Source organism: Arvicanthis niloticus, chromosome 7 (assembly GCF_011762505.2).
Source record: "Arvicanthis niloticus isolate mArvNil1 chromosome 7, mArvNil1.pat.X, whole genome shotgun sequence".
NCBI lineage: Eukaryota > Metazoa > Chordata > Mammalia > Rodentia > Muridae > Arvicanthis > Arvicanthis niloticus.
The window spans coordinates 3,992,975-4,000,162 of NC_047664.1; positions in this window are offsets into that span (position 1 = coordinate 3,992,975).

The following is a 7,188-nucleotide window of genomic DNA, read 5'->3' on the forward strand; positions in this document are numbered from 1 at the left end:
ATTTTTTTTTTTTTCGTTTCTCATTTGAAGTGTTGGTCTCTATGTGATTGTATACCTCGTCTTTCTTGTCATTCTAAATGTCTTTGGATTATGTGTATTTTTTTTTTATCTTTTTTCATTTCTTGAGTAAGGGGAGGGATGGTCTTCATGTGCTTTATAGTGTCAATTCTTCAAACAGAAGCTTACACACATTCCCTGGGTGTCTATCATGAAAAATTACCACACTCTTCTGCCTCTCCCCTCACACATGGACTGCAGGGCCTCACACATACACATGAAAAGTTACAGCAGCTGAGGGGCTGTCTCATTTGTTTCCTTTCTCTTCAGCATCAAGATTTTGTCTAAAATCTGAAAAAAACTAATTCACTTTTACTTTTCCCCCCAATTTAAGAATTGTTCACAACAGGGAGACCTCTTGTTTACTCCACAATGGAAAGAAATGGAAGTTGCTTCTTTGAACATAAAAAATTCATTTACTCTTAAACTGAATGGCTCTGAATACTATTATATATTTTCCCTTAGAATGAAGAGGATGATTTGTGACATTCAGAGAATCTTTAAAACACAACTAAACTACTAAAATAATTAGATTGATTCCTGGCTTAACTAATTAAGCCACAGTGTATCCGGAGTAAATAGTAGCTACCATGGGACAGACCCAGTGACTCTGTGAGCATCTCATGAACACAGCTCTCGCTCTTTCCTATTTGGGGAGTTGCTTGAAGCCACACTCTATTTTAAACTGATTTGGTGAACTTGCAACCCAAAGAAAAGATTCCTGTGGTGACTCAAAGCAAAGGTGCCTTTTGTGAGATGAATAAACACTTCCTAATCTTTCTGTAAATACAGATTTTCATTTGTTTGGTTGGCTTGCTGTATTCCATGAGAAATCTGTTTGCTAAGGCAAAGTGTGGGTGCGGATGTGGACGGTGTTTGGGAACTGAATAAGAAAAAATGTCTTTACCCAGACCTTGTCCTAAACCGTGCTGGTCTGGGTAGAAGCCAGGAGGTTTTGAATGAGATGATAGGTAACAACAACCACAAGATGGGAAACCAGTACATGTGTACACAGAGACACACATGTGCACACACACAGAAGCACACACACAGACACAAGCACATACACAGACATATACAGACACACAGAGACACACACCGGCACACACATGTTCATACACAGGCACATACATAGACATATACAGGCTCACACAGAGACACATACAGGAACCACACATGTGCACACACAGAGACACACACATAGATATACACACAGGCACACACAGAGACATACATGTGCACACATATGCACACACACATACAAACACAGGCACATACAGAGACACATATGTGCACACATAGACACACACACAGACACACACAGAGACACATACAGACACACATACAGAGACACACATGTACACATGCAAACACAGACACTCACACACACTCATAGACACACATGCGTACACACATAAACACAGAGGCATACACACAGAGACACATAAGTGCACACATACACAGATACACACAGGCACACACAGAGATACACACGTGCACACACAAACACAGACAGACACACATGCACAGACACAAATGCACTGACGCAGACACATATACATGCACAGACTAACACACATACACAAACATGCATATATACCAATTTATATGCTAGTTTTAGGTCACCTCTTTGCTATGAAAATTTGCATACTCATTCATTTCTGGTTGCGGAGACTATTTATTCAGCACACACTGTGTGCCAGGTACTGTGATTTTTACCTTACAGGCGGGTCCACTAGGCTTCTCTCAAAGACACACAGGTTTCAGATGTAACTCTTTACTGTTCCTTTATCTAAAGGAACTCACTCTACAGTGACTGTTCCCCATGATCAGCCAACCGCGTCTCAGTCATGGCAAATAATTAGATAGGAAAAGTGTAACGTTTACGTAAGGTCTGAGGGTGTGAAAGCTGAGGTTGAGGCTCTAAGCCAGTGTTTTAAGGTCTAAGAACGTGTTTTAAAGCTGGTAAGTTCAAGATTTTAAATTTCCTCTGGTTGTCTTTTAAATGTAGACCTAAAGGTGTTGCTTGTCTTCTGGGTGGAGGGAAAACCTCCTCCTTCACAGACTGTGCTCACACTGAAAATCAGATCCAGGAGCTTTTGCTCCTTCTGCTCCATGGGAGGCTTCTGTCTTCTGAGCTCACCCTAAAGAATATTTATGCTATTAACAACAACAACAACAACAACAACAACAACAACAACAACAACAACAACACATTGTTTTTCAACCCTCTACTATGACACAAATGTGTGTCTTGTGCCTTTTTCTACATTGTGGATTTCAGGACAGATTACAATGTAATGTCTAACATTTATCTCTTCTGGCAAACTTAAAAAACATTCTTGTAAGCTTCAGGAAATCCACCTGGATCTTCCTCTTGTGTGTCAAATGGACTCCAGATAATGCCACTATTAATCAACAGCCTAAGTTTACCACCTGTTGCCTATTCCAGAGGGTGGGGTTCCTTTGCCATTCCCTGGTTTTGGGACTCCCCTCCCCACAACTACCAAAACCATGGACCTAAAATTTTCAAATATAAACCTAAAAATTTTTTCCCTAACCTACTTAACTTTATCTTCTGCCTTTAATATACATAGTATCCTGCTAAGACCTGGTGTTTCCTAGAGATCCACGTCCAGGAAGGCTTCAGAGCAGCTACCAGCAGGTGCTCTGCTCTAACCTCACAGACTTCACTTTCCTAGCCCCAGATGGTCCCACAGATCCTGGACAGCAATGATACAACCAGCTTTCCTAGGACTTGGCCAGCACTCCAATTTTCTTAGGGTCCCCAAAGATAATTTTACCCCCCCCCCCCCCAGTCAGCAGGATGTAGTCTAAAGAACACAACACCTCACTCCTGCCCCACCATAAACAACACATCCTCAATTTCAATTAAACAAAAAGGAAGGAATGTTAGCTTACAAGTGATTCCACTAGACTCCTCCCAGACACCTAGCAATGGCTGACGTCATCACCCGTCGCCAGGTGCTTCAGGTGTGGGCTGCATGTAAATGGACTGTTCTTGCCACTTCAGCTCTCTTGCTGCCCCCCACATGATCTCGACTGGTCTCTCCCTCTTTCTGTCCTTGTCTGTCCCCCTCATAGCTCTGCTCCCATCTGTCTGCCAGTCTACATGTCCACTTGTCTGTCTCTACCCCTTCTCCAGGTTCTCACTACCTTCCCTTCCCCCAAATAACCACCCTTATGTCAGATGTGTTGCATGGCATGGTTTCTCAGGGTGGGGGGACACCTTAGCACAGGTCCATCAGGTACCCCCTCTCCGAATTATATTTCATAATTGTAGGTGATGGGTCACATCAGAGAACAGCAGACCTGCCTTTCTGGACCATGCAGCCAAGCAGGGAGAGTCTCAAACAAACACACATTGAAATAGATCAAGATAGGGTGGTAGGGACGAAGGGCGTGTGGATGATGTCTGTTTTAAATAGGCTGATGAAAACTTCCTCCTACACAGACAAAGAGATTACCCAAACAAATCATGTCATAGCAGAGGCCAAAGAAAGCAGAGAGTGCCCCGGCCCGCAGGGATTCGACGAGACCTTAGGGAAGGGGGTGAACGAATGAAAGGACAAGAGACACAAAGAATGAGAGCAAGTCTGAGGTTCTGATCAAACTCTGAAACTTTAATTTTGGGGGGCAGGTTATAAAGACACAGCAAACCGGGAAGTTTGGGTGAGGGTCATTGCTTAGGGTCATCCTACTATGGAATCCTTACTGTCTAAGACCTTCCCACTGTCATAATCTTATCACCCTAGACCATCCCACTGTCATAATCAGCTCCAAGGAAATGCCAGACGTTCTTTAAGTTCCTGGGACCTGAGACCTGTGAACATCCTTTCTTAACCTTGTACTGACTAGACTTTCTAAAACAGCAGGTAATTTCCTGAGTTTGGCTCCTGGCAAGAGAGCTGGAAGAACAATGGCAGGGACTGGAGAGGAAACATGTTGATGGTGTTGAGGACTGAGAAGAAAAACATAGTAGTTAGGATGAAATCAAGAAGCTGTGAGATACCAGAATAAGAGGGAGCTTAGAAGGTCTGGGCAGTGGCATGTCAGGTGGCTAGAGGGGCCACAGCAGGGTCAGACTTCATTCAGAATAAAATAGGAAGTCTTTGGACACTGTTGACTTATAGAACATAGTCTTACACTTGAGAAGGATCACTCTGTTCCATAGAGAAGAAATGGAGACGAGATTCTCATGCAGTGGCGACGCTTGCCACAGTATTGACAGGAGATGCGTTCAAGCCAAGGTAGAGCTGCTGAGAGCCAGATTCTGCTACAGTTAAAAGCAAAACAGTCTGAGACTAGCTGGCGGATTGGGCAAAATATGTGAGCAAGACACCAGGTTTGGGGTCTGAGCCAACAGGAAGAATACCAGTGGGCTTAGCAGTCAGAATCAGGGTGTCAGGATCTGGCAAAGAAAAAAAAATGAAGATTTCTATTCTGAACTACTGTGTTTGTTCCTAGGTTTCCACATGAGATGTTGTAATGTCGAACCAGTGTTGACACAGTGTTCTGAGGTGCAGAAACAGCAGAAGGTACAAATTCAGAACCACCAGTATAAACATAGTATTTACTTTCTAATTAATGGAAGCCACAGAGCTACATCTCTGTTGAGAGCCGACTCCTAGCAGAAAGCAGCTATCATCCTTGCAGCCATCTCGAGCCATATACCCTGACAAGAGACTTGTTTTTCAACAGCCTACAACAGCTGAGCACACTCTGATAAACATCTTGTTTTGTTGTTAGTGCCCCCAGCTGCAAGGTGTACGTGGTAAAGAGTCTTCAGCTGTGTTCCCCTGCTTGCCCAAGGTAGCAAGGCATGTGGAAAAGTGTATAAATACCCAGATTTCTTGCCCCTCCATCCCCACTCTCTCTCTTGCTAGACCCTGTTGACTGACCCATGGCCTGGAGCAGCAGCTCAGACAGGAACATCTTGGTGCTCAATGCAAGGCAGCAAGAACGAGAGACCCAGTGAGGGACGTTACTGGAAGAAGGGTCTGTGGAAAATTTAGAAGTGAAACAAAGGTGATCCCTGTGGGAACCTGCTGTGTCAAGACCAGAAAGTCATAGTAATAAAAATGGGGCAAGAAATAAGTCAGCTGAACTCAACTCTCTGTTTTTGTTTTATTGTTTGCTGTTTATGTCTGTCAATTGTCTGCTTTTGTTTCGTTGTTTGAATGTTGTGTTTCATGTTTAAAAGAAAAAGAAATCCAAAATATGACTAAAGGTTGATGATGATTTGTCAGAGCCAGATTGTGCCGACCTAGAGGAAGAGGCAGCCAAATATTATGACCCTGAATGGCCCTCTTCTCAAATGCCCTCTCCCTGTGTGCCTCCACCTCCAGATGTTCCCACTATGGGGATGGTGGTTGTAGATCCCAAAAAGGAGTTAGACCCTACAGGAAGAAGACAGATCTTACAGGGTATATCAGACTCTGTTCTGACATAGTGCCCTCCTACCAACTAGGCTTACCTATTGTGGCTGCCATGCAAGGACAATCAGTAAGAGATTTTTTTGGCTAGTAGAAACAAAAAGGCCTGTTTTAAATGTGGCAAGCCTGGACACTTTGCAAAAGATTGCAAGGCAGAAAATGAGTTAACCCAGAGACAACCCAGCAAACAGCCTGGGCTCTGCCCACATTGCAAACGTGGAAGGCATTGGGCTAATGAATGTAGGTTCAAGACAGATGCATAAGGAAACACCCGTTCCCATAGTCAGGGAAATGGGAACAGGGGCCATCCCCAGGCCCAAAACAATGTAAGCCAAAATAGGCTTATGGGGCAGTCAGTTTCATACCAGCAAACAACAACCCCTTTCTGAACTTAGTCAAGCAACACCAGGAAGCACAGTACTAGACCTCAGTTCTGCCATCCACACAGTATTAACCCCAGAAATGGGACATCAGGCCTTACCCACCGGAGTGTTTGGACCACTCTATCCAAATGTGTTTGGCCTAATAGTGGGAAGAAGCAGTGCTACTATGCAGGGACTACAAATTTTTCCTGGAGTTATAGACAATGATTATCAAGGTGAGATTAAGGTAATGGCAGAGGTAATACAGAATATAGTCACCATTCCTACAGGAAGGAGGATGGCTCAACTATTGTTACTTCCATTGTTTCCTACTAATCACAAATATAAGAGTCCTAAGAAAGGGGATCAAGGCTTTGGTTCCTCTGATGCATACTGAGTACAACCTATAGTTAAGCAAAAACATATGATGACAATATGACTTGATGAAAAGGCATTTCAAGGCTTGGTTGACACAGGGGCTGATGTGACAATCATAAGACAAAGTGATTGGCCCGTCAACTGGCCTCTGATCCCAACCTTATCCAATCTAAGAGGTATTGGCCAAAGTCAAAATCCACAACAAAGCTCTAAGGTGTTGATGTGGAAAGATAAAGAAGGAAATACAGGAAATATACAACCCTATGTCATCCCGGGCCTTCCCATTAATCTCTGGGGCTGAGATCTGTTATCCCAGTTGGGATTGATTATGTGCAGCTGTAATGAAGTAATCACGGCTCAAATGATAAACTCTGGATTTTCCCCACGAAAAGATTAGGAAAAAGTGAAGATGGGATTACTCATCCTATTGAAGTCCATGGTAACACTGGAAGAAGAGGCTTTGGGTATTTTTGATGGGGGCTACTGATTCAGCTGCACCCCTAGGGCATTGTATGGATCCCATCATCTGGAAGGGAGACTTGTCCATCTGGGTGGATTGGTGGTTCCTAACCACCAAAAAATTACAAGCTACTCAGTTGCTAGTGCAGGAGCAATTACAGGCAGGACATTTAGAGGAGAATAATTTTCCCTGGAATATCCCAATATTTGTCATTAGGAAAAAATCAAGAAAGTGGAGATTGTTGCAAGACTTGAGGGCTGTTAATGCGACCATGATTCGGATGGGAGCCTTGCTGCCTGGGCTATCCACACCAGTGGCCATACCTTTAGGCTATTATAAAATAGTTATAGATTTAAAAGACTGTTTCTTTACTATCCCTTTGTATCCTAACGATAGAAAGCACTTTGCTTTTAGTGTTCCTGCTATAAACTTTAGAGAACCTATGAAAAGATATCAATGGAAGGTCTTGCCTCAG